General features: G+C 43.7%; 1 protein-coding gene across 7 annotated transcripts in view; it reads right to left on the bottom strand.

Annotated features, from left to right (window-relative positions):
* Positions 1-18207, bottom strand: part of BBS10 (Bardet-Biedl syndrome 10) — a 213453-nt gene that overhangs the window by 61623 nt on the left and 133623 nt on the right. Inside the window, exon 8 of one of the 7 annotated variants that reach the window (XR_009867010.1) lies at positions 9862-10143. The exons of 1 other annotated variant lie outside the window; for it this stretch is intronic. The gene's annotated coding sequence lies outside the window, so the exon portion shown is untranslated. Of the gene's footprint in view, positions 1-9861; positions 10144-12926; positions 12974-18207 lie in introns of those variants that run through there. 5 more of the 7 variants (XR_009867008.1, XR_009867007.1, XR_009866995.1 and 2 more) reach the window with 5 other exon arrangements.

Raw genomic sequence — 18207 nt, 5'->3', positions numbered from 1 at the left:
ATGCACGGATCATGCTTGTGCAACATATGGTTATATAAGCACAGAGCAGCAGCAACTTCCCTAAGAGAAACCCCGTGCTGATTCTGTCAGCTGTACCCTCACTCTCGGTTCCCAGGATAAAAATGTCTACTGGATGAGGATCTGAAACATCAGGTTCTGGAACTTTTTAACTGGTAAAGTGCCAGGTGACTCAGAGCTGTGTAATGTAACTACATGAGTCACATCATTTCTCTGTATGCCCTATATAAATCTACAGTGTTTTAAATGGTGGCAACTTTTCCCCATGGCTCTGGTTGGAAATATATGTATTCATTCATTCACTCATTCATCCAGAGCACCTATCAGGTAGTGAGAATTAAAAAGCAATGCAACACAGACATAATATTGCTATATGCACTTGTAGTACAGGGGAGATGATTCCAATAGAAATTAGGATTAAAGGGCCGGTGCCATGGCTCACTTGGTTAATCCTCCGCCTGTGGCGCCGGCATCCCATATGGGCACTGGGGTCTGTCCCGGTTGCTCCTCTTCCAGTCCAGCTCTCTGCTGTGGCTCTGGAGGGCAGTGGAGGATGGCCCAAGTGCTTGGGCCCTGCACCCCATGGGAGACCAGGAGGAAGCACCTGGCTCCTGGCTTTGGATTGTCGTAGCTCCTCGTAGCGGCCATTTGCGGGGTGAACGAACGGAAGGAAGACCTTTCTCTCTGTCTCTCTCTGTCTCTGTCTGTCTGTCTCTCTCTCTCTCTCTCTCTCTCACTGTCTATCTGTCAAATAAATTAAAAAAAAGAAAGAAAGAAAGAAATTAGGATTAAAGTGAGGCTTGATCAATGCCACTTATATTGGTAGACCTCAACCTCAAAGGCCGATTTGGAAACACCTGGAATACTTAGCAATCCGGTGTTCCACCCTTGAGAGAGTCTGATTTATTGGTCTTAACTCCTGCTTAGGCAACTTGAGATTTTTTTTTTTTCTTAACTCCTTAGACAATTCTAATGTGCAGCAAAGGTTGTAAAGCACCCTGGATAAACATAACAAAACTAAGTGCAAATGTACCGAAATGATAATGAGTATGCTAAACTTTTGTTTTCACATGAATAGTTTTAGTAGAAATTTTCATTTTGGGGGCCCGGCACCATGGCTCACTTGGCTAATCTTCCACCTGCGGTGCCAGCATCCCATATGGGCGTCGGGTTCTAGTCCCGGTTGCTCCTCTTCCAGTCCAGCTCTCTGCTGTGGCCCAGGAAGTCAGTGGAGGATGGCCCAGGTGCTTGGGCCCTGCACCCCATGGGAGACCAGGAGGAAGCACCTGGCTCCTGGCTTTGGATCGGCATAGCTCCGGCAGTAGCAGCCCTTTGGGGAGTGAACCAACGGAAGGAAGACCTTTCTCTCTGTCTCTATCTCTCTCACTGTCTAACTCTATCTGTCAAATAAAAAAAATTATAGAAATTTTCATTTTATGAAATGAAAGTCATGGTAAATACTTTAATGTACACATGGCCTTTGGCAATATTTTGTATTCCTTTTACTATAACTGATTAACAAAAGAAACACTAGCATTGGGTTATTGCTATCACCCATCAGCGAGCAAAGGTTTTTTTCAACTATTGCAGTAGATTACCACTTTTCACTTTCCTATAAAATCTATCTTTGCAAGTGATGCTGGTCTCAAACTAGTGTATAAAAACAAATTTTCTACATCAAAATGTTGAGTGGAATACTAATAAGATGTATCTATCAATAAATAAGTAATCTCTTAATTTTTTCTAGAGATTTCAATATCTCTGATTCAACAGTACAGACTGCCTCAGAAAATCAAACAAAAATACACAAGATGCCAAAACATTGAAATAAATTCCTCAAGCAGCTTGTTCCTGGGTTTCAATAACAGAAAGAAAAAAAAAATCCAAGGTCTGTATAGGTTTATTATGTTTTTATTTTAAAGACTGGTACCAGAGAAAAGGTAAAAATTACTCACTCACAACTTTTAAGTCCATCATTAGTAACATAAATCATTTTGTACTCTGGAGGCAATATCCAGCAGCACCAGGTACCTCACTCAGGTAACTAAAATAAATTATTTATAAGCGCACACACAACAGTCACAAATAGAAACAATTTTTGTCTATTTCACCGGTTAAAGTTAGAAATGGGTTGAGGTAGGAAATAATATTTCCATTTATATCATTATGTACATTATTTTCAACCTATTTTTAAGTTCCCTAAATCATATTTTCTCTTCATCTCCTTCTAAGTAGTCTTTCTCTTTGATTTCTATTTCCCAGCCCTTCATTCTATTAATCAAACTGTATTCTCAGTTATAAGAGGCCTATCCACCCACTTAGTCCACTCATTTATCCCTTAATCTACCATTTGTGATATGATAATTAGTTCTATTGTAGTCAACTGTTATGCCACAGACAATGGCTTATGACATCAGAACTCTGAAAAGGACATGTTGATTTCTTTATTGTAGATGGAACAGCTTGCTTCTTATTCCAACTTTTTTTGAGTAAAGTTTTTTTAAAAAAGATTTATTTATTTATTTGAAAGTCAGAGTTACACAGAGAGGGGAGAGGCAGAGAGAGCCAGCGGGCGAGTGAGAGCACTCTTTCATCCGCTGCTTCACTCTCCAATTGGCTGCAATGGCCAGAGCTGCACCGATCCAAAGCCAGGAGCCAGGAGCTTCTTCCATGTCTCCCATGTGTGTGCAGGGGCCCAAGGACTTGCAACTTCCACTGCTTTCCCAGGCCATAGCAGAGAGCTGGATCAGAAGAGGAGCAGCCGGGACTCGAACAGGCGCTCATATGGGATGCCAGTGCTTCAGGCCAGGGCGTCAACCCGCTGCGCCACAGCACCGGCCCCTTGAGTAAAGTTTAATCATCGACTACTTCTTGATTTATAATAGAACTTCTTGATGTGTAACAGAACCTGAAACTAGTGTCAGATCATCTCCTTCACACCCATCCTTTCTCCTCAGCCCTCTCTTGCCCCACTGGCTCCTTTCACCAGGTGTCTGGAACCTGCTCAGTTGAAATGAAGTAACTAACGCTCTGGAGAGGTTGGAGAATCTGAGTCATATGCTATTCCTCTGTTTTCAACAAGCACTTTATTTTTTCATTCCTTTCTCTATTCTATCTTGCCTTTTTACTCCCACTGTCTTACTCTTTTATGTATTTTGATTCTGCTTTCTTTCTCTTTCACTCTTCTCCTCTCCCTACCTATTCCTATGGCCAGAAATCCTTAGGCATCCCATAGTCATCATCAGAGCCCTACAGAATGGCCCCAGGGCCCTCTGACAGGTACTCAGCCAGTCAGTTCTCCCTCGGCTTAGAGCAACGGAAGGCTGTAACAATGAGATAAATCTGAAAGCCAAAGAGGCACCTGGTGGGAGCTATGTTCTGGAACGGGAGCGTGGAGGGATGCAATGGATTTTCTTTATTGTGGTTTGTGAGATTTGTCTTACACATCATAGTGAACAAAACCTGTTCTTTCTATATTCATTGTTTTTATTTACTCTGAGAGAGAGAGAGAGAGAGAGAGAGAGAGAGAATGACAAACCACCCATTGGTTTACTCCCCAACTGCCTGCAATGGCCAGCCCAGGCCAAGGCCAAAGCTGGGAGCCAGGAACTCTATCCCAGTCTCCAATGTGAAGGACAAGAACCCAAGAACCCCCAGTTACTTGAGTCATCACCACTCTCTCCCAAGGTCTGCATTAGCAGGAAGCTCCAATCAGGAGCTGCAGCCAGTAATCTGACCCAGGTACTACAATGGGCATCTTAACTAGTGTCTTAACCAGTAGGCTAAGTGCCCATCCCATGGATATATTTTTTAAAATTTATTTATTTATTTATTTATTTATTTATTTATTCTTTTGAAAGACTGAGTGAGTGAAAGAGAGGGGTAGACAAAGAAAAAAGATCTTCCTTCTGCTGGTTCACTTCCCAAATGCCTGTAGCAGCTGGGACTGGGCTAGGCCAAAGCCAGGAGAGTAGAACTCCATTCTGGTCTCCCAAGTAGGTGGCAGGGCCCCAAGCACTTGGGACCTCTTCTACCATTTTCCCAGGCACATTAGCCAAAAGCTAGATCAGAAGCTGAGCTGCATGGCTCAGTCCCTTTGTTAGCACCTTCAGACATTTGCCCAAGGATCACCTTTCTGGTGAGATCTTTTCTGATCATCCTGTTTAAAATTGCAAAGGTAGAGGATGTTGTGGCACAGTGGTTAAGATGCCATGTGGGACACCTACATCCCTTATCCAAGTTCTGGGGTTTAAGTCCTGCCTCTGCTTCCAATCTAGCTTCCTGTTAATGCACACCCTGGGAGGTGGCAAGTGGGCTCTAGTGCTTGGGTCCCTGCTACCCTTGGGAGACACAGATTAGGCCCTTGGCTTCAGCCTGGCCCAGCCCTGGCTGTTGTGGGTATTTGACTAGTGAACCAGTGGATGGACAATCACTCCCTCTCTGTCTGTCATTCTGCCCTTCAAATAAATAAAAATTAATAAATAAAAAATAAAATTGAAAGCCCCAAACCAACATTCCCTGTGTCCCCCTTCCCTGTTTTATTTTTATCCATAGCATTCATCACCGTGTAACATTTGGTATAGTTTACTAATTTGTTTTGCTTATTCCTTTTGCTCACCTTTGCAGATGAAAACTATATGATGGCAAGGACATTTTTTTCCTGCTTGTTGTTGGAGCCCTTGTGCAGCACAGTGTGTGATATACAATAGGCTCCCAATATTAATGGAATGAACAATACCTATGCTAATAATTTCACCCTTGTCTGTGCCAGGCACTCTTTTCATTCACACATTATTTCCTTTAATCTTTGCAACAACCTTACCAAATAGGGGTGTTGGAAGTCTTCAAACCACTCTCTCACTTAGATTCTCTAGGATGACACACAAAATTCTGGCTAAAGTCTTACTCAAGGTCAACATTTATTACAGCAAAGAAGACGAGGTAAAATCAGCAACGAGACAAGGCATGTGGGGGCAAAGCCACAAGGAAGCCAGGTGCTAGATGCCAAGATCCGGGGTTGCACAGGTTGTAGTTAATTCCTTCAGCAATTTGCTGTGACAACACGTGTGAGATGTCTGTCAGTAAAGCTCAGTAGAGATTCACTGCCCAGGGTCTTTTTTTAGGGGCTGATCACATGGACACTCTGCCTAGCATCGTACCCAAATTTCTGGCTTCCAACGGGAAAGCAGGTACTAAGCACAGACTATACTGTTCGACACACAGTTTCAGCACAGTGAATCTCTCTAATCTTTTAGGAAATCTTGGGAACTATCCCCAAATCTGCATTCTCAGCTACCAGCCAAAGGCCAATCCTATCATCAGTCTTTCTTAACTGCTAGGCCATTTTCTTTTCAATATTTATTTTGGGAGGCAGAGAGAGAGCGAGCGAGCTTCCCACAGGAAAACAGAAACTTATTTAAGTGTTTTATTTTAAAAAATATTCATTTGTTTTTTTGTTTGTTTTTTGACAGGCAGAGAGGACAGTAGAGGGAGACAGAGAGAAAGGTCTTCCTTTTTGCCGTGGTACACCCTCCAATGGCTGCCGCGGTAGGTGCGCTGCGGCCGGCGCACCGCGCTGTTCTGATGGCAGGAGCCAGGTGCTTCTCCTGGTCTCCCATGGGGTGCAGGGCCCAAGGACTTGGGCCATCCTCCACTGCACTCCCTGGCCACAGCAGAGAACTGGCCTGGAAGAGGGGCAACCGGGACAGGATCGGTGCCCCGACCGGGACTAGAACCTGGTGTGCCGGCGCCGCAAGGTGGAGGATTAGCCTGTTAAGCCACAGCGCCGGCCCTGTTTGTTTGCTTATTTGAAAGGCAGTGTTACAAGGAAGAGGGAGAGGCAGAAGAAGAAAGAATGAATATCATTGACCCACTGGTTCACTCCCCAAATGGCCCCAGTGGCCAGGGCTGGGCTAGGCCATAACCATGAGCCAGGAACTCTATCCTGGTCACCCAAGTGGGTAGCAGGGGCCCAAGCACTTGGGCCATCTTCCACTGCCTTCCCAGGTGCATTAGCAGGGAGCTGGATTGAAAGTGGAGCAGTCAGGACTTGAACTGGTACTCATATGGGATGCTGACACTACATGTAGCATCTTAACCCACTGTGCCACAATGTTAATCCTTAAGTGTTTCATTTTAAAAAACAATTCTTATTTATTTGAAAGGCAGAGGGACAGAGACAGAAAAACAGGGAGCTCTTCCAGCTACTGTTAACTCCCCAAGTGCCTGCAACAGCTGTGATCGGGCCAGATCAAAACTAGGAGCTGGGAGCTGGGAGCTGGAAACTCAATTTAGGTCTCCCATATGGGCAACAAGGGCTCAGCTACATTAACCACTAGCACTGCCTCCAAGGGAGTGCGTTAGCAGGATTCTAGATTGGAAGTGGAACTGGGACTTGAACCCAGGCACTTCAATAGGGATGCAGACTTCCCAAGTTGCGTCATAACTGTTACACAGAATGCTTCCCCCTTTTCTAGGGGAAAGAAATTTTCTAAGCAGAAAGAAATGAACACAGGGAATTCCTGATTTTGCTTCCACTGGAGCTGCCTTGTCTCTCTCATGTCCTGGGGCTTGACTGACTCATCTTCAAGGTAATGTCACTTCCCATCCTTGGGAGAAAAATTCGGATTTTCTCAGCTCCTTCCCTCCAGCTCGGTTTTAGTGCTAATCAAGAATAATCCCTGCAGGGAAACTGTCACTTCCACTCAGGTCATCCTCCAAAAGAGTACCAGCTTCACTGTAGGTTCTTTCTCGGCTTGCCTGTGAGTTCTGGCCAACAATGGTACATGTTGTAAGGAAGGAAGAGGCAGGAGCCCCAGAAATAGGAGCTGCAAGTCTTATCCACCCCCGTTGCATGCTCCCTGCTCCATGTCAGTCTGAAAGCACTCATGACAATGAAACAAAGCACAAGATGAGCCTCGTGAGTGCAGCAACAGCTCCTTGTTCTCAAGTCGCAGGTGAAAAAATTTAAAAATCGTTCAGAAAAAAAAAAAAAAAAGGGATTTATACAGACATGAAAGGAGTTGCTGGATTCCCATGTGTTGCTACCTGACAGCCCCACACTTTGATGCTTCTCTTGTGAGAGTCACCAAAGGAGGGTGCAGAGACCAATTTCTCTGCCTCTGATCTTTTCCTTCTCTTGTTACTGTTGGTCTTTTGCTCACTTTGTTACTTTTATGTCCAGGATAACTGAAATCCCTTTTTTTTTACATGCAGACTCCAAGATTGTGAGTGAAGCAGAGATGCACAAGGGGAAAAAGTAAAAAACTAAACTTTAAGATTAGAGCTCAGGATTATCTGTGAATTTAATACTTTTTTTTTTTTTTTAATGGAAAAACTTGGTGTTGGCATTGTGGCATACTGGGTTAAGCCACCACCTGCAATACCAGCATCCCATGTGGGTGCTGGTTTGAGTCCCAGCTGCTCTACTTCTGACCCAGCTCCCTAATAATGCGCCTGGGAAAGCAGTAGAAGGTGGCCCAAATGCTTCAGTCCCTGCACCCATATGAGGGACGTGGCTTCAGCCTGGCCCAGCCCTTGCTATTGCAGCAATTTGGGGAGACAACCAGTAAACAGAAGACTGCTCTTTTTCTCTCTGTCTCTCCTCTATCTGTAACTCTTTCAAATAAATAAAAATAAATTTTTTTTGGAGTTCCAGTGGGATTTTATTGAGATAAATGAACAAAAACCCAGATTTTACCAGTCATCTTTTTTTTTTTTTTTAAGATTTTATTTTATTTATTTGAAAGACAGAGTTGCAGGCCAGCACCATGGCTCACTAGGCTAATCCTCCGCCTGCGGCGCCAGCACACCGGGTTCTAGTTCTGGTCGGGGCGACAGTTCTGTGCCGGTTGCTCCTCTTCCAGTCCAGCTCTCTGCTGTGGCCCGGGAAGGCAGTGGAGGATGGCCCAGGTGCTTGGGCCTTGCACCCGCATGGGAGACCAGGAGGAAGCACCTGGCTCCTGGCTTCGGATCGGCGCAGTACCAGCCATAGCAGCCATTTGGGGGGTGAACCAACAGAAGGAAGACCTTTCTCTCTGTCTCTCTCTCTCACTGTCTAAATCTACCTGTCAAAAAAAAAAAAAAAACCAAAACAAACAAACAAACAAAAAAAACGAGTAATAGAGGTAGAGAGAGAGAGAGGTCTTCCATCCTCTGGCTCATTCTCCATTCTCCAGATGGCTGCAACAGCTGGAGCTGCGCAGATCTGAAGCCAGGAGCCAGGAGCCTCTTCCAGGTCTCCCACGTGGGTGCAGGGGCCCAAGGACCTGGACCATCTTCTACTGCTATTCCAGGCCATAGCAGAGAGCTGGATCGGAAGAGGAGCAGCCAGGACTCGAACCAGCGCCCCATATGGGATGTGGGCGCTTCAGACCAGGGGCTTTAACCTGCTGTACCATAGTGCTGGCCCCTTACCAGTCATCTTTTCTGAACCTTGTAACTTCATTAGACTCTGGTACATAAAAGTGTACATACAACATAACACATCCAAACAAAAACAGAGACCCACTGGGACATTTGTCAATTAACAGAAAACTAATTTTCCCTTTCCTCAAATGTTTTCAAAGTTTTGGGTTCCTATTGCTCATTTCTCAGTGGAAGTGGTCCTCTGTGGCAAGGGAAGTTAGAATTTTCTCCCATTTTTATCAAAAAACAGTAATTTCAAAAATAAACGTGTTTTTAAAAAGGAAATATTGTATGCATATGTCAGAGTTAATTAAACATTTATGTAATTACTGGGTCCCCAGTCCACATTTAAGAAGGAGTAGGTATATTACACTCGTAACAACCACCAAGCTATCAAGTTGTCTCCTTTTTCCCCTAATATTCTTTTTTTCTTGGTACAATAAGCTGAACTTTGTTTTCTGCAGAAGGTATGTCCATGTCCTAACCCTTGGTGTCTATGAATGTGGTCTTAACTGAAAAATGGTCTTGGACTGTGAATCTACAAAACTGTGAGCTGAAATAAAAAGTAAAGCTCTTTATAAGCAGTCTGCATCAGGCTTTTCATAATAAACAAAAAAGCTGAGTAACACCAAGGATCATCAAAAGTTCAGGAAAAATATGTATTATGAAAAATATGATAATTTTCAAATTTTTTTCTGCACAATAAATTTTTCTTTTACTTACATTTTCCACAAAGTCTTTGAGGTACCCTCATATCATAAGGATATAGATGAACAGTCACATGAAGAGATACATAGGCTGATGTCCAGAACAGTCCCAAGAGTGTCCAAGACTTTCTGTCCTTGTAGAGTTAGGGTATGTACCTTCCTGGCATGTTCACCAGCTCCAAAACTCCCTGAACCCCATCTCAGAATGCTTATGGTGGCTTCATCATGTAGCTGTGATCAATTAGTAACTCAATCTCCAGCCCCTCCCCGATCCCCAGAGAATGGAGAAGAGGGCCGAAAAATTCCTAGTTGTAGTTAATCATGGCTAAGTCTTCCTGCTCTTCCTGGTGACCAGTGCCCATGCTGAAGCTCTCCAGGCGCCCACCAGGAGACACCTCAATAGAACAAAAGATGCTGCTAAGTCAAGAAATCCCAAGGTTTTTAGGAGCTCTGTGTCAGAAGCCTATGGCTCATACCAAATATTAGGACAAAAAGATGTGCATAGCACCTCTATCACTTGGAAAATACAAGTTTTTAGGAGCTGTGAGTCAGGAACTGGGGGCGAGACAGCAAATGCAGATTTCTGATTATGTCGCAGTCCTGCATGAAGGTGTGCTCATCTGAGGTCCTGGTGGGTCATCTCTTGGTGGCCCTCTCATGTATACATTTCTTCCTGAAACAACAGGACTTCTTCTGGCTTATTTTGATTTTCCAAATTCTCTGATATAAATTTGCTTGGAGCTCCCATTGTCACCACTGGTTATTTTAAAATAACCATCCGACTGACTTTATTTTGTATTTCTCAGCTGATAAAAATTCCAGTCATGAAACATTTTCCTTTTTTTCTCCCATCCTACGGACCTATTTCCATAATGGATTAGCAGGATTAATGATGGCGACGTTTGTGACTGGCATTTGATTGTGTTGAGTTGTCAGCTGCTGGGAAGTGTGTTTCAAAGCATGTGGGTGGCTTCAAACACTTGGGGGCAATCAACCTCCCAGCTCTATACCACTGAGTGAAGGGAACAAGAAAAGAAGGAAAGGGCTGTTTATTGCAGGAAACTTTTATTTTCAGATCAAGTACAACGGGAGGGGGAGAGGAGAGAGACACACACACAGATTAATTCTTGCAAAACAATACATCATTATTCAGAGGCAAAGAATATAAACTGAAGGGGAAGGATGCAAAACATAGTAACAAGGAAAACTGAACTTTGTGCTTGTAAATCCAAATCAGGCATTCATTCTGGAGAGGGCTGTGGAGCTACAGAACACCATTGTCAAGGTGAGAAAAGATTTACTGGGATTCAGAAAGAAGAATTTTGGGTTGAAATGAGAAGAAAGCCAGAAACCTTTACCAAAAATCTGAGTCATTTAGGAAAGCTTTGACCTGCATAGATTGTTCTCTCTTCTGTACATTGTCTAGTTTAGCATCCATATTGATTTTCTAAGCCTGCCACAACAAATTGCTACCAACTTGGTGATTAAAAACAACAGAAATTTATTCCCTCACGGTTCCAGAGGCCAGAAGTCCAACAGGAATACGACTAGACTGGCATCGTGGCGTCCCGAGGGCTGTGCTCCCTCTGGAGGCTCTGGGGGACGATCTGGTCTTGCCTCTTCCAGCCTGTGTCCCTGGAGATGGGGCAACATCACTCCTGTTGCTGTTCCATGGTCACACTGGCTCCTCCTCTTCTGCTTCCCTCTCTTCTGTTTGTGTCAAATCTCCCTCTATACCGCACCCCACCCCCACCAACCATTAAGACAGATGTGATGGCTCTAGGACCCACCTGTATAGACTCTTAATCTCCCCAGTGAAAATCCTTAATATAATCACATGTGCAAAGATCTTCTTTCCCCTCATTGCTATGGTTGAATGTATCCCCTAAAAGCTATGTGTAAGAAACTGAACTGCCAATGTAACAGTATTAAGAAATTAGTCCATTAAGAGGTGATGGGTCATAGGGGTTGAGCCCTCATAAAGGGATTAATGGAGCCAGTGAGTTCTCAAGACAGAGGGTTGTAATAAAAGCAGACTAAGTTTTCTCCTGCAGTCTTGTTTATACGTACTCACCTGCCTTTCTTTTTTCTTCCATACCATGACACAGTCCAACAGCTCTCACCAGAGGTTATCATTGAGCCCTTGAACTTCCCACCCTCCAGACCTATGAGCCAAATAAGCTTCTTTTCTTTATAACTTACCCAGTCTTAGATATTCTGTTATAGCAACAGAAAAGGGGTTGAGATAGCCGTATAAGTTAACAGTCAGATTCCAGGATGTGAATCTCTTTTAGAGGGCCATTTCTAGCCTACTACACCCCCCCCCCCCAATTTATAGTCAACAGTAATAACAAAAGCAGGGCAACCCACAGGCTCAGCTCCCTCAGAGGAGAGTTAAGCAGGACCCTCGAACAGGGTAGGGGTGGAAGGGAGACAGTTGGCTTTCAACCACACACATTGTTTTAGCCCTTCCTTGTAGACTGACCCCCCAGACAACACATGGCAGGCTTTTTGTTCAATCTGGTTCTGTAATAGAGGATGATTATGAAACCATGCAAAGGGTGGACTATATTTTAAATAGGCAAAAACCCAATAACATTTTTATACTTTAAACATTTTTTTAAGAAAAAAATTTTAAATATGAACGCAGAAAAACCTGGATTCCAGGTTCATATGCTCATATGGGTCCCATTATATTAATATATACCAACCTGCTTCCTCTCAATTTAAACATATCTACAAAATCACACAAAACCAGGAAGCATTTTGAACTGCTTCATGGATAGCTCCACTTGAATATCCTGCCAGATGCACCTCAAACGGATTGTGTCCAACAATCCCTGCCCCTCCTCCCACCATGAGGCTATTCTTCTTCCTTATTCATTATTGTATCTGAGAGCAGCTATCTTAAGCTGAGATGTATAAGCTGTGACATCAGAAACGTCAAGAAACATATGCAAAAGTGCGGCTACATCTCGCCTTTTTTAGGGGAGAATTCCATAGCCATCATCAGAGTTTCCATGGAATCCTTGACCTCAAAGGGAAATGAAAGTCTTCCCTAGCAGGACTCTCCATGGGGTTTACATGAACAGGGCTGCATAATGTTGCACTTGCTCAGCAGGGAATGCCCGTTTTGTTTTTTGAATGAATTTGTGGATTGTCATAAATTTGGGGGGAGGTTCGTTCATGCTTAGGGCTCAATGAGTTACTGTAAAACAAATTCTGCCACCATCCTCTTCTTCCCTGAGCTCCATGTCATGGATCAAGTATAAAGGTAAGGTTTTTATGGCTTGGAAGAAATGAATCTTGCTCTTGAAAACAAGGAAGCGAAGGACCATCAACAGCTTATTTTGTGTGTCTAAGGTTCTACTGGCAAACTAACATATGTATAATAAACCTTCACATTCTTCAAATGCTTGCTCCCATCCTGTCCAACTTTGCTTAATGCACCCTTCTGGTCTCAGCTTAAATATTGCTTCTTCAGGGAAGACCTCCCTGATCAACAACCAGAGGGAAAGATTATAAACTCAATGTTTGAAATGTAGGTCTTGCTGGTTACTGAAGATCTTCATGCAGCAAAGAGGATTGAGCACCAACTCTTTTCTTTTAATTGTATTTTTTTAAAGATTTTTTTTTATTTATTTGAAAGACAGAGTTACAGAGAGAAGGAGAGACAGAGAGAGGTCTTCCATCCACTGGTTCACTCGCCAGATGGCCGAAATGGCTGGAGCTGTGCCAATCCAAAGCCAGGAGACAGGAGCTTCTTCTGGGTCTCCCACACAGGTTCAGGGGCCCAAGGGCTTGGGCCATTTTTCACTGCTTTCCCAGGCCATAGCAGAGAGCTGGATTGGAAGTGGAGCAGCTGGGATTAGAACCGGTGCTCATATCAGAAGCTGGTGCTTTAGGCCAGGACTTTAACCCACTGCGCCACAGCGCCAGTCCCAAGCACCAACTCTTAACCCTTGGGAAAATCCAAGATTTCCCTCCAGTCCCCTCCCTTTGCAGAATTGCTTTGTTATTCACTGGTAAGGAAGGTGTGTTCAGCAGCAAACAAATTTAAATAGACTTTGAAAAGAGTTTTATATATATATTTATATATAAATAAGTATATGTATATATATATATATATATATATATATATATATATATATATAGCTTTGAAAAGAGGTTCAAAAGCATATTTTGAAAGCAAGGAGAGTCACAGTTCTTAGAAGACTAAGGAAACTATGTTACAGAAAACCATCATTGGGGCCGGCGCTGTGGTATAGTGGGTAAAACCACTGCCTGCAGTGCCAGCATCCCATATGAGCGCCAGTTCGAATCTCGGCTGCTCCACTTCTGAACCAGCTCTCTGCTATGGCCTGGGAAAGCAGTAGAGGATGGCCCAAGTCCTTGGGCCTCTGCACCCATGTGGGAGACCCAGAAGACGCTCCTGGCTCCTGATCGGCGCAGCTCCAGCCGTTGCAGCCATCTTGGGAGTGAACCAGCAGATAGAAGACCTCTCTCTGCCTCTCTGTAACTCTGCCTTTCAAGTAAATAAATAAATCTTAAAAAACTCATTGTGGTGAATGCTCAAAGGGATAAAATATTAAACACTTTTTCCACTGAGTTTTTAAAATTTAAAAACTAAAATTCTAGTGATTTTGGAAGAGCTAGTTTTTCCTTCAGAATACATTCTTTTATCAACCCACATTTCTGTTTATGGCATATATCACAATCATAATTAAATAATATATTTGTATACTTTTATGTTCAATGACTTCCTTTTGTACATGAGATCTGTATGATTTCTCACTCATGGCTTAAGAGTGCCATGGATGTCACAGACATCAATAAATATTTGATATAAGTGAATGGGTGCATTAGTTAATTAATATAGACTTGTAATTGTTTCTCTTTCCCAAAGAGAACTGTCTTATGTTCATAGCAGTTGCTGACCTGGATCCCTCTCTGCATGGCAGTCTCTCTCTGGGCCTCCAATAAAGGGAAGGACAAAAGTCCTATTGCTATCTGTTCTCTGCTTACCAATCTGATGCTTTCCTTTCTCCAGGATTCCACCTGGAGAGGGTAGCCAGGATTCAAGTAAGCATCACAAGGCTTCCTTTTACCATGTGTTCTACAAACTTTGCCTCCATTCTTCTTTACATAATTCTCAGGGTCAGAAGGTGGTCAGTCTTTCAATATTACCACTCTACTCACTTTGTAACAGGCGAATTGAGAGTAAATTTATTATTTGAGAAAACAGCAATTCATGAATCAGCACCAAAGCAAAGTGGTTTAAGCTCTACCTAAGAGGCATAGGTTGGGGGCTATCAGGTGAATGCAGAAGCAAGACAAAGAAAATATTTGATTGGGTAAGGTGGACTACTGGCCTTGAAATTAGAGTTTAGTTGGAGATTTGTTTGGCAAAGATCCTAATTAGAGTTTGCTGGGTTTTTGTTGACTAAATTTAAGTTTTGTTTTACCATTTACACAGAGTTGGGTTTGGATTTGCTTACATAGGAATCTGGACACTGGAACTGTTTTGGTGTAACAGCCTCCCAAATAGTTTTTTGTTTTTAAGATTTATTTATTTGAAAAGTTATTAGACAGAGGCAGAAGGAGAGAGAGAGGGAGAAGGAAAGGGAGAGAGGTAGTGGAGGGGGAGAGAGAAAGAGAGAGAGAGATCTGCTATCTGCTGGGTTACTCCCAGCTGAGCTGGGCCAAGCCAAAGCCAGGAGCTTGGAGCTCCATCCAGGTCTCCCACATGGGTGACAGGGGCCCAAACCCTTGAGCCACCCTCTGTTGCTTTCTCAGGAATATGAGGAGGGAGCTGGATCAGAAGCAGGGCAACCAGGACTGTAAGCAACTCTGTGATATGGGATGTGGCTTAATTTGCTGCCCCACAAAGCTAGCCCCAATTACTTTTTTAACAGGGAAATCCTCAACAAGTCGGCAGGTGAGCAGGCCTGAGGAAGACGCTTACCAGTAGCGTACTCCCTGTGGGGGCGGAGGCTACACTGTAGGAAAGAGGGTCTGCCCTCTTGATTTCCCCTACATCTGCTCCCCAAAGTCTCCTTGTGATAACAGCTCCTTGGAGCATTTGGCTCTGTTGGGGGATAAAGTAGACCAGAAAGAAATGGAGATTTGGAAATAAAATGACCAGTAGCAACTGAGAGGAGTGTAGGAGCAGGAATTTGGGGTGAGAGCTGACAGGCTACAACCAGGACAGGTGTACTCCCTACCACTGACCCAAATTAAGGCATTTCCAGGTCTGTTTGATGGTGATAATTTTTTTTTATGTTAAATGTTAAATGGCCACAAAAATCTTTGTGACTCACTGCATTGAGAAATGGGGTTTATTTCCCACAATCTTGAACCTGGTCTGGCCCTGTCTCTGTTTAACCAAGAGACTGTGGCAGCAGCAATGCTGTGTTAACCCTGGACCTATGTCTTGAGCAGTGAGATGATTTTTTCAGAAAAAAAAAAAAAAAAAAAAAAAAAAAAAAAATCCTGTGGACAGGTCAGGGGGAGAGTGAGAGGCCCTGAGATGTGATGCGGCACAGGACATGCTACCCCAAAATATGACTACAGGAGACCAGAATGTGCCATCTCAAAATATACCTCTTAGGCATGTGAATTATTTTGAGCTGATTATTTTGAGAAACTGCAGACCCACAAGTACTGCAAGCAGAGTAGAAGCTAGCCCTCTGAAAAGCACATTTACCTCTACAAGAGAAATCTTTATTTGTAAGGGTGGCTCCTCTCTGTACCAGGAAGAGGATGATTCTAAATCACTAGAGAAGGCATCGACCTAACAAACTGAACCCTTGTTTACCATGCTTGTCCTGGCATTTTTCCAGTTCTGCCCCCCCCCAATCCGTCTTTCTTCATTTCAGTTGAAGATGGTCTTAACTTTAATCTGTAACTTAAAGCCACCTCTTAGTGATGTCCTCACTCCCTGGGTTTCTCTCTTTCCTGTATATATGAAATTCACATGTTAATAAACTTCAGTTTGGTTTCACTCTCAATTGTCTTCTCCTAAGGGGTCCATCTTAACTAAGAGCTATGAAGGCTAGAGAGAAAATCATCTGTGGTGAAAAAATATATTTCTCTTTGCTCTTAGGTTCACTGAGACCCCTGTAACAAAAAACAGGTTAGGGGCAGATGTTGTGGTGCAGCTGGTCAAGCCACTGCTTGGAAGGCTCACCTCCTATCCTGGATGCCTCTTCTGAGTCCCAGCTATACCATACTTCCCATCCAGCTTCCTGCTAACGTGCCTGGGAGGCAAAGATGATGGTTCAAGTATTTTTTGAGTTCCTGCCCTCCATGTGGGAGACCCAGATGGAGTTTTTGGCTTCAAGCTTTAGCATGGCCCAGCCATGGCTGTTGCGGGCATTTGGGACATGAACCAGTGGATAGAAGATTCTCTTTCTCTCTCTCTGTCTCCCCTTGCTACTTTTTCAATTAGACAATTTTTTTAAAGACAGATTAACAAGAAAAAAAAAAAAAAAACAAGAAAAATACAAATCTATGTAAGTTTTGTGTGACCAGGGAAACTTCATAGGGCAAAAAGGGCCCAGAGAAATAGCTATACTTGTGTGTATTTTATAGTGGGCTTGATGGAGAGTGGGTAGTCATGGAGCAGATGATAGGACAAGAACATATGATCTAATGCTAATAAACTGGGAGGAGCCTAGCAAGAGCTTCGACTTTTGATTCAGTCTTCTTCGCAGCTATTCAGCTCCTTTCTTACAGGTGCAAATGAGGATCTATGACCTGCTTCAGGGGAGAAGGGTAGAGGGCAAATAAGAATGACCTTCCTGTTTCTGAACTTTTCTCAGATTCCTTCATCCTAAATAATGTTGAGTGCTGTGTCCCAAACTTCATCAATGATATAGAGAAAGAGAGAGGCAGCCAAGCCCAATCTTCCAGCCATTCCTGCCAAGCGATGTGTGAGTGAGCCATTAGTTATACAGGTCTGGCCACAATCTGATTGTGGATGAGAGACTCTCAGAGAGATGAACTGAAGTCTTCCTAGCTAAGCCCAGAAGTATGAGACAGTGATTTGTTTGCAGCAATTCTAACTGGAACAGCAGGATAAGGCCTGGAGTGTGTGTGTGTGTGTGTGTGTTTTCCTTGGTCATAATGACAGGAAAAGAACCTAGAGTATCAGGCATTAATTCTTATATGCCCTCATCCAGAAATGACAGGTGAAATTTCCACTGGTATTTCACCAGCCCACACAAGTCATCCAGCTACAGCTAGGAAGGGAAGGATATGCTGGGCATGAGGGATGCTTCCATGGCATCTCGAGCAGCAAGGAAGCCTGGGAAAAGGAGCAGGTTGTGCCAAGTTCTTGTGCCCAACCATGATTCATTATCTAAGGCTGGGTACATGGCAGCCCTGAACACAATCAGGGTTCTTCAGCAGGGGTGAAATTGGAAATAGACACTGGGTTTGCCCAACTGGGGGTTGGCTTGGGTGATAACAGAGACTGCCATGGCCACCATGTGTTCCTTCTACCCCCTCATTGACTCTGCCCCCCCCAACCATCTTGAGTTCTTTCAGCCCTCTCACTTTCGATGCACATATTTGGAATCTGAGTTTGGGATTAGTCTGGATGGGAATAAGGAGGGGCGAGTAGAGGAAAGAGGAAGAGGGGAGCTGGAGGAGAGGGGCAGCTGTGTGCTCAGGAGCAACAGGACAGCGAGAGCTTCAGAGCTCTGCAGGCTGACCTCAGCATTCTCAGAACCATTTGGAGGAAAGATAGTTAATGTTTGCACGGGAGTGGCAAACAGAAAGACAAAAGGAAAGGGCACAGTTCCAACAGGTGTGATTAGTGCAGCAGTCTGGGTGGTCCAGAGGAAGGAGGAAAAACAACCTTCTTTGTTTTACTTTGGGGAAGCCTGGGAGGAATGGAACAGAACCTTCTGATCCCAGGTTCATGTCTTGTATAACCTTCTGGATTCCAGAAAAGTTTGCCTTTTGTTCTTTCTCCCCCTTCCTCTAAAGTTCTAAACTCAGTTCACACGTTCTTTTTGTTTGTTAAAATTAAGTCCAAGATAGCAACTCCCCTTAGTACCTCTATATTAAG

This window comes from Lepus europaeus, chromosome 10, assembly GCF_033115175.1.
Source record: "Lepus europaeus isolate LE1 chromosome 10, mLepTim1.pri, whole genome shotgun sequence".
Taxonomy (NCBI): domain Eukaryota; kingdom Metazoa; phylum Chordata; class Mammalia; order Lagomorpha; family Leporidae; genus Lepus; species Lepus europaeus.
Note: the sequence above shows the minus strand (reverse complement) of the source record. Positions and strands in the feature narration are given on the sequence as shown.